The sequence below is a fragment of the Pundamilia nyererei genome, unplaced genomic scaffold (genome assembly GCF_000239375.1).
Source record: "Pundamilia nyererei isolate P.nyererei 1_Seehausen unplaced genomic scaffold, PunNye1.0 scaffold00048, whole genome shotgun sequence".
Taxonomy (NCBI): domain Eukaryota; kingdom Metazoa; phylum Chordata; class Actinopteri; order Cichliformes; family Cichlidae; genus Pundamilia; species Pundamilia nyererei.
The window spans coordinates 1,668,631-1,677,473 of record NW_005187449.1 but is presented as its reverse complement, the minus strand read 5'-3'; the positions used below and the strand labels follow the sequence as shown (position 1 = coordinate 1,677,473).

General features: G+C 41.7%; 1 protein-coding gene across 1 annotated transcript in view; it reads right to left on the bottom strand.

Annotated features, from left to right (window-relative positions):
- The window catches only part of myo6a (myosin VIa), a 148,098-nt gene extending 139,499 nt beyond the window's left edge, over positions 1–8,599 (bottom strand). Inside the window, exon 1 of the mRNA XM_013910759.1 lies at positions 8,371–8,599. The gene's annotated coding sequence lies outside the window, so the exon portion shown is untranslated. The remainder of the gene's footprint in view (positions 1–8,370) is intronic.
- Positions 8,600–8,843: the final 244 nt, after the last annotated feature.

The following is an 8,843-nucleotide window of genomic DNA, read 5'->3' as shown; positions in this document are numbered from 1 at the left end:
ATACATACATATATATAAAAAATAAAAAAAAGATGATATCAACCAACTTTAACAATAAGTAACACTCAACAAATTTGCATTTACTCAGAAATGTTGGCTAAAATTCGACCATAAACCTTATTTGAAACCAATCGGTTCTCGTAAAACTCCAGGAGATTGGTTTAACGAGCCGACCTAAACCACGTCATTATTTTCTGACATAGGAGATTGCGCAGTTTGTCTGTGTCAATGGGCAAGCTAGCATTAGCTAAAAAACCCCAACAAAAAAAAAAAAAAAAAACCCAAATGCAGGTCCTTACATAAATGTAACGCCCTCCCATTACTGCCCCAGTTTGGCCCCAACACTGGCCATACTTCTGTTTGACCTCCACAGGCAACACCAGGTAAAACAGACTCCCTTCAAGCTAATCTTGGCTAACAAAATAAAAAACAGCTGCACCAATGTTTTTTATTTTTCTGTTTTTGTCCTTGTTATAAATTTATTTCTATGGTTTCTTATTTAAATCTGTCCACAGGATTCAATAAGAGGCAAACGAGGCCTCATCTTTAAATTCTGTGACACTAACCAAAAGACCTCAGAGGAGATTCGTGGATGTGGTGAAGTAGGACATGCAAAGGGTTAAACAGCGTGAAACAGAAGCAGATGGTCCACTGTGGTAACCCCTAAAGGGAGCAGTCAAAAGAGGAAGACAAAAAAAACCAAAAGAAAAAAAGCTTCACGTTCACTCAGATGCAGCTTTAAAGTTTACATTACATCCGAAAACAGACCCAAAAGCAGCAGTTAGAAGTACAAGGTCCAGAGCTGTGAAACCCTGGCAACAGCGAGCGCCAGTATTCCTGAGTCATTTAGATATTTAAGTGCTAAAGAGAGGCGGATTAATTCAGGTCAAAGTCCTCCTGGAGTGGAGCCACACAAACCTCATGAGCAGTGTGAAAAACCAGAGCAAGGAAACGCCGCATCAGAGGAAGAAACAGTGCACACATACACCTCTGCTCTCCGTGCTCAAGTCAACAGCAATACTCTGAGTACTGACGGCAAGAAGAAAAACGTGCTCAGCTTTTTACAATCCATCGCTTTCAACAGATTCCTTTCGAGCTTAATAATATCCGACAACACCAGCTGTGTGCTTAAAACACAGTAACATGTCAAAGCAGCCAGCCTCCCTGGAAATATACCCAGAATTCAAACATCAGAGCTGCCTGTCAGAGCGGAGAAAAGGCCTCCGTTACCAGAAAGGCCTTCGTATTCAAAGGTCACCATCAGCAGACAAATGGCTGCCCTCGCTGTTGCTGTGGTTACAGCCCCCACTACCATAATGGAGTGCTGATGGCCCGGGTGCATTTTGCATGTTGACACATGACACAGCGATTCAGTCACAGCTGAGCCACGGAGAGAGAGGAAGGAAGAGAGCGACTGAGAGTACAGGCGATTAAAGCCGACGGCAGCCGCTAAAAATAGACACGTCTAAAATAAACTAAAAATTAAAAATAGTTTGTCCTGACATAAAAGTACAACATGGAGCGTCGGCACTATCCTTCGACACTCTGCGAGAAAACAGAATAAATTGTTTTTAGCTTTAATCCTGCAGAAAATCGCCAATCATTGAGCAGTATTCACTGCAAATGAGCTAATAAAGGCAGTTTTAATGATATTTAACGCTTTAATTTGAGTTTTACATCTCTGTCACCTTGTTTGTTCATGTTTCAACAAGTAAACATGAACTCTTGTCACCATTCTTTATTTATCACAACCTGCCTTTTATTTTTACTTCTCACCCTATTTGGTACTCTGTTAAATTTACTGGTTTATATCGATTTAATATCTCCTGTACACATTTTTTTTGTTTAAAAAACAAACAAACAAACAAACAAACAAACAAACAAACAAACAAAAAAAAACATTTATTTGTGAGGCTTTTATTGTGAAATGTTTAAAACAGAGTTTGTCCTTCCCACTGTTGCCAAGAGTTTGCTCAAAGGTGAGTCAGATAAAGCTGACTAACATATATATGAACTTGTGATTAAACTGGTTTAGAAATTAGCCACAGCTCTGGTTCTTTAACGCACCTCACTACATTTCATTACTCGAAAAAACAAAAATAAAAAATGAGCATGTGATTACCTTTTTTGTGTTTTCAGAATTTACATATCTTGCTTTCTGATTCCATTTGAACTTCAAAGAGCCCCCTACATCACACATGGTGCACCCACTTTGATTGGGTGTCATCATCAGCACCACAGATATGAGTCAGGAGGGACCTTCTGCACCTCCAACAGATCAGAACCAACGGGAATAAAGAAGATCAGGTCAAAAAGGAGCCAGTCCACTACTGGAGCTAACATGCAATGGATAATGTTGTATTTACTGTATGTAATGACCAAGAAAATACAAACAACACTTAAAACCCATTTTTTTGGTCAAATTAGAAACCTGGCATATGTAGGAAACTGCAATAGAGTCATTTTATTTGTTCATGTATGAAATATAATCATTATTTTTTAAGTTCTCTCTTTCTCTTATATTTTATATAACCACACTACAGACGGACAAGCGCCTGTTTTATGCTTGTGGTTAGGAACAACGACGGTAACGCCATCGCGTGTCCGCTTGTTTATGTTCCACATAAACCTTTCACAATAAAGCTCAAGATGCTGTTGAGACTTTTCAAAATAAACTGAATCACGTGAAAGAGCAGATTATTTACGGATGAGAAGTAAAAAAAGAGCCGCCAGGTGCTAAAAAAATAAACCTTAGACTCAAACGTTAGAACAGGCTTTTCCCCGCAGCACGCCGTGTAATAAATACTGGCAAAGAAAACGGCGGCCTTTACAACTTATGTCTAAAAATGTGTAGTTTCATGCATCAGTTAAAAACTCAACTCCAGGTACATGACGCGCAGCTGGAAACACTTCCCGCAAGTCAAGCTGCCTGAGTTTCACAGAATTTACAGAAAATGTTACATTTTTGTGATTTATATCGTTATCGGACGATAGAATTCTTATATCGAGATATGAGATTTTGGTTATATCGCACAGCCCTATATTTTGAACTAAACCAGAAATTCCCTTTAAAATTACACAAAGAAGAGCAGGCAAATGTTGAAGCTTTTGAAGTTTTTGGAGTCAGAAGGAAATCTGACCCAACTACAGGAAACAACCTAAAAAGCAAAGGTTCATGGGTATATCAAGAGACAGATGCTGACATCTGATAGCCAGCTGTTATGTTTGAAAGAAAAAAAAAAAAAAGAAGATCTTTTCTCATTTTGTCTGCTTTGCTAGAGTCTGTACAAGAATTGGGAGCCATTTATTCTGTTTATTTTGCATTACTGAATTCATCTTATCTACTTTAGCTCTCAGCTTTAGGGTTCTTATCTTAAAAGATCCAGAAACGGGTTTTTGTTAGCTCCGAGGAAAACAAGTCCACGAGGCTTCTGTTTACAACTCCTGCTTCGCTTGTGTGATCCATCAAAACACATAACAGTCGGCATGTAGCACGTTTTAGGTCCCACAGAGACGCAAAAAAAAAACAACAAAAAAAAAACAAAACAACCCAACCCTGGGGCAAGGCAGACGGCGTGTAAGCCGACACTCTTCATCATCATCAACAAGCGATGTGGTCTGCTCGGTGTGGCGTGACTAATTCAGCTCATATTCCCCTTATTACAAAGGCTGATGGAAGGTAGTGGAGTCCCACCACTGCCGCTACCACCACCATTAATATATCTCCATCAGAAACAAGATATGCATGAACTCTGCTGCTCCATCATCATCAGCTGCTGCTGCAGGCTGAAGAGGTTTGTCATGGTTCGGGAAGTCCTGTTTGTATGTAACGTGGCTTTTGGAGTGTTATCTGAGCCAATCAGTGAGCAGGTCCGGAGTCAGGATGTGTGCCCGCCGCACAGTATAAACAGCAGACACAGTAGAGACAGTAGACACAGGGTTTTCCACAGAGTTCGATCATATTTTTAGCACCTAATCTCTCTGAAAGGAATAAGTAAAAAAATACACAGTTTTCTGACAAACAGCTAACTTTGAACGACCTCGCCTGTCAGAGACACTATGAACTACAAACTGCTTCATTCTCAATTCCTCCAACTCTTTAACTGGAATCCTCCCTTTGCTGGATCTGGCAGTGCAATAAAGAAACTGAAGCATTAATGAAATAAAGTGAGCAGCACGTGGAGCACAGGTGAAGTTCTATACTGTCAGACCAACTATGACAAGAGAGGCTTGAGACTAAATGACATCGCGAATCGCTACAACAGCGACCTGACCACCCCGTCTGGTGGGAAACGAGACGGAACCGACCGGGGCGAGCCAGTGTTGACCAGCTGTGCTTTAAAAATGAGACCACAGGAATAAAAAAATAAAAATGTCAAAGTAAATATGCTTTTCCAGCCAAAGAAAGTCTAATTGTGGGAAACTAACAATCAGCTTTGTTGCATTATAAAAGCAACCCATCACTTTGAGGTGATGGCATCAGCGCTCTCACCTCCAATTCACCTCGAATGCGGTGATGTCAAGCACTGTCACACTGAATTGCAGGTGCGTTGCTTTGCTCACATTGCCACAAATTTCAGCAATTTTAAAAGCATGTTTCGATTATTGGGTGCTGTGATCAGCGGGTTCACACAGCACTGAGATACAGGCAGCGTACCAGCATGGTCATAGTTTAACCTCGCCTGTTATCGTGCTCATTTTGACTGATTCCTGAGGCTTTTCTTACTTAGGTAAGTGGCAGGTACATCTCTAGTCAGCATCCTTAGACGAGTAAGGTTATAGTTATTATAGTGAAGCAACTGTCCAAACACGAGTTCTGACTGTGCCTCAAACTTCTAAGCATGAAATAAGCTGTCGGATTTGTAAAATACACAGAGCTGAGGTGATGACGAGGTAAAAAGAACAGAGCAGAAAAAGAAAAGAAAGCAACCGAAACAAAAACCGAACAGAAATTACAGCCATGCTGGAGTTTGACCAAACACAATCTGAAGTAAGACGAGACGAGGTAAGACTTTTAGATAAGCTCAGAGTGTAGAAATTCCCTCCGTTCCCTACAGCATTTAAGGAAGGAAGTACCTCAAATTTCTATAGGAAAAATAAATGGAACTTTACATAATAGCTTCCCGTAACACTTAGGTTATCTTAAAGGTCTGATTGGTGGTAAATCTGCACAACTTTTCAACATATGTGCACCGTTTACCAACAGCTGTTAAAAAGTTCAAAGCGCCCAAATGGTGACGCGTCAGCCTGTGTTCTTACTTCATTACACTCGAGGCTAATACATCCTCAGATTCTGCACGTTCTAAACGTTTCAGGATATTCCAGGGATTCCTGGACTGGGCAAAGGACAACTTCATTCCTTCCTATCCTCCCACCTCTCCAACTGCTTCCTCCACAGGGTGACAATGCAAGGAAAACACAACACAGCACGAGAGGTGTTTACTGACAGAAATTACACCCAGCATGAACATTTAAACCCAGTCTGCCGCCGAAGCCGTATCATGTCCTGAATCCTCAGCCTCCTCGTGTCTACGAGAGAACTTAAAGTGGATAAAGATGCACATAAACAGCTTATCGCGAATAAGACACTTGACCAAGAGCCATAGCACAGAGGATGGAAGCTCTGCAGCCAGAAATCAACTTTATCCAGACAGACTCTTTCTACTTAAGAGCAAGGGCTGAAGGGAGCAACATGTCATCCAACTAATCCAATAACCAGGCATAACTTTATTTACACAGCACCTTTGGAAGAACACAGATAACAAAGCGCTTTGACAGACAAGCAAAAGCAGAAATTCAAACGGAAAGCTGAACAGGGACAGACGAGCTGTGGACAATTAGAAAAAAGAAGAAGCAGAACTATACAGCTTTTCTGATGTTTGGCTCAAAGGTTATGGCAGACTGCGTCTGAACAAAAAACAAAATCTCTTTAAGTTGTATTGGGCTGCTTTAGAATGCGTAATCAGGTCACAGTTTAAGAAATGTCCTTTGTCACTGAGAATATAGTTAACATGCATATTCAAACTGCAGAAAGATCGTCATCTTCAATGGTCTTCAACCCACAAAAAGAGAGAATACTGCGTGATCCATGTTCTGTAGTCTCAATATGAGTTTCTGCCATCAGGCAGACAATTCAGACTCAGCAGTGCAAACTGATCTTTCTATCAGGTTGAACAATGCCTTTCTTCTGGCCAAGAATATATTGATACAACCACAGGTTGCACTGCAAGGCAATTCCAGACTGAATAATGTCTCCTTCTTGTTTGTTTAGTATTTAAATCTGTCTGTTGGTGCTGTGTGTCCATATGTGCTCAGGGTTGTAGCTTTGGAGTCCAAGTCAGACTTCCCCATGGGGATAAAACAGTATCCATCTACCAATCATTAAACAATTTACCTACCTACTAACTTAATGATCCATCCATCCTCCAACCAACCGAACCATCTATCTGCCTACCTGCCAAGCTATCCATCTACACCCACATACCTGCTAACCTATCGTCTACCTACCCAGCTATCTACATATACATCTATCTATAAATTCCAGCCTATCCATCTATCTACTTATGTACCCCATCTACAACCTACCAATCTACCTACATACCAACGTATCTATCCATCTATCAGCCTATCTATCTACATATGTACCCGTCTACCTACTTACCCACCCATCAAAATGTTTCCTAGATTTGTGGATGCTAAGGGGCCTGGGACAGTTTCAGAACACTTGTATATAACTTCTGATTTTGAGGTTGTTAATTGAAGAACATTTTGTGCCATCCAGCTGTTGATATTGGTTACACATCTAAAAAAGAAGCTAGTCTTCCACTGGACATGTTTAAAAGCAGGAGGTGGTCAAGAGGACCTTGATCCATGACCTTCCTGCATTTTCCTGAAGGGAAGAGCAACTCACTTTACAACAAGTGTCATTTCCTGTTGTGACATAATGAAATTATACAGCAATCTGGCCATAAAAGAAAAGTCAAAGTCCCTTCGAAAATCAGGAGGTTCCTGCTGAAGAGGCCTCCACCCAAACTAAAGGCATACTATAACCTCAGAGCTCTATTATAAAAGGACCTGAGGCGTTGAAAACTTCATACATGAACAAATATGCAATGTGGGGCATCACAAATCGAATAAAATATGAGTAATTCACACAGTTTTCTGCATTTGGGGTCATAATCATTTCCACAACAGTGATTTCAAAGCAGCTCTAGGCCAACAACAACGAGCTCAGGAAACGCACAATAAAAGCTGAGTACTCTTATATAATCATGCAACACATATAAAACCAGAGCAAAGCCTGGGCTCGTTCCCTCTCTGCATCCTGACTTTCCTGAAGATGCCACATTATCTTCCATCATCGCTCAAGCAATAATATCACAAAGACCGAGCCCACCGCCCACTCTGCCTTTTTTTTTCTTATGCAAAGCATGTCCATTGATGATTCCTCCCAGGCTCAGGAGCAGTGTGCTGAGTGTGCATTGTGCAGGCCGCAGCCCTGCTCGTGTTGTGAGATGTGACATATCGGTGCTGCAACACCACAGCCTCCCGTGTCATGTACGCACCACTGAACCTGCATCTCAACTGCCAGCCTCTTTCCCCTTTTACCTCCCTCTAACCTAACAAGGCTTGTGATAAATGTTCTAACGCGATCTCACGCCGGGCCGAACCTCGTTCAAAACAGGTGACATGTTGAATCGCCTTGCCTTTCACGCATGCACACTGGATATGAACAATGAGTCATCGTTTTTTATAATCCGAGAGACACCTGTTTTCATTCGGCAGGTGTATAAAATTTCCACGAAAATAATCCAACTTTTTGATCTTGCTGTTTCATCTTCTTACACTGAGTCCTGCCACCAGAACCCCTCCATCGGGTGGTAATGGCAGCGCATTAAAAAGTTGGAAGCTGTATTGAAATAAAGTGGGGCACAGCAGTTGTTGTGTAAGCCGAATTTAAGAGAGGGTCCTAATTATTCGAAATATGCATTGGAGACTGTAATTTTCGTACATCCCTCCTTTGGTCGTTACAGAAACTTTAAATGGCCAGGTTTTTGAAGGTGGTGTGGCATCAACTCTTATCAACAAAGCTACACAAACCCAAGCATATTAACTCATTGTAAAAAAAAAAATTAAAATAAAGATGGTGGGTACTGTTAGGGGAAAACTGCGCTAAATTCCAGTGGACTCGGTAGTTCCTCCGCCAGCTTTTAGCCCAGTGTCGACGGTTTTCGTCCCCGGTGTCTGGACTGCCTCCCCGGGTTGCTTGTTGCTAGCACCGGGACGCTGCGTCTCCTGTAGCCCGTCAGCTAGCTAACATCCCAGGCTTGTAAAGATAAAACCTCCCCGGTGCACGCCGGTACGACCTACCTGCTCTCAGAGGAAACTCCCGGGACTCCTCAGCTTGTTTTACAGAAGCAGGGTTTTAAAAAAAGAAATTTCCAGAAAAAGGAGCGCTCGTACTAGCCGCACAGTGCCGGTTGTCTCCAGATGATCCGCTCCGGCAACCTGGCCCACGCTCTCCCCGCCCAGCAGCCTCCGACTCCCGCAGCAATCCTGGGAAACTGGCCCCGTGACGTCACTGGCTGTGCCAATAATCTCCGGCGGAGGGGTCCGTCCTGCAGGGGCCGCTGTCCGGAGGGGAGGGCTTTATTTAAACATCATAGTTTCATTTTTTATGCTAAAAAGAAAAGCAAAATATTCAACAATTTCTGTCCCCCACTCCCCATTAATTTGAAAATAAACACTAAGACACACATTTATTGTGTAAACTTTGTAAAAAAATAAATAAACAAATAAAAAAAGAAATCTATGGAAAAACATTTCTAAAATAAGTTATAAAT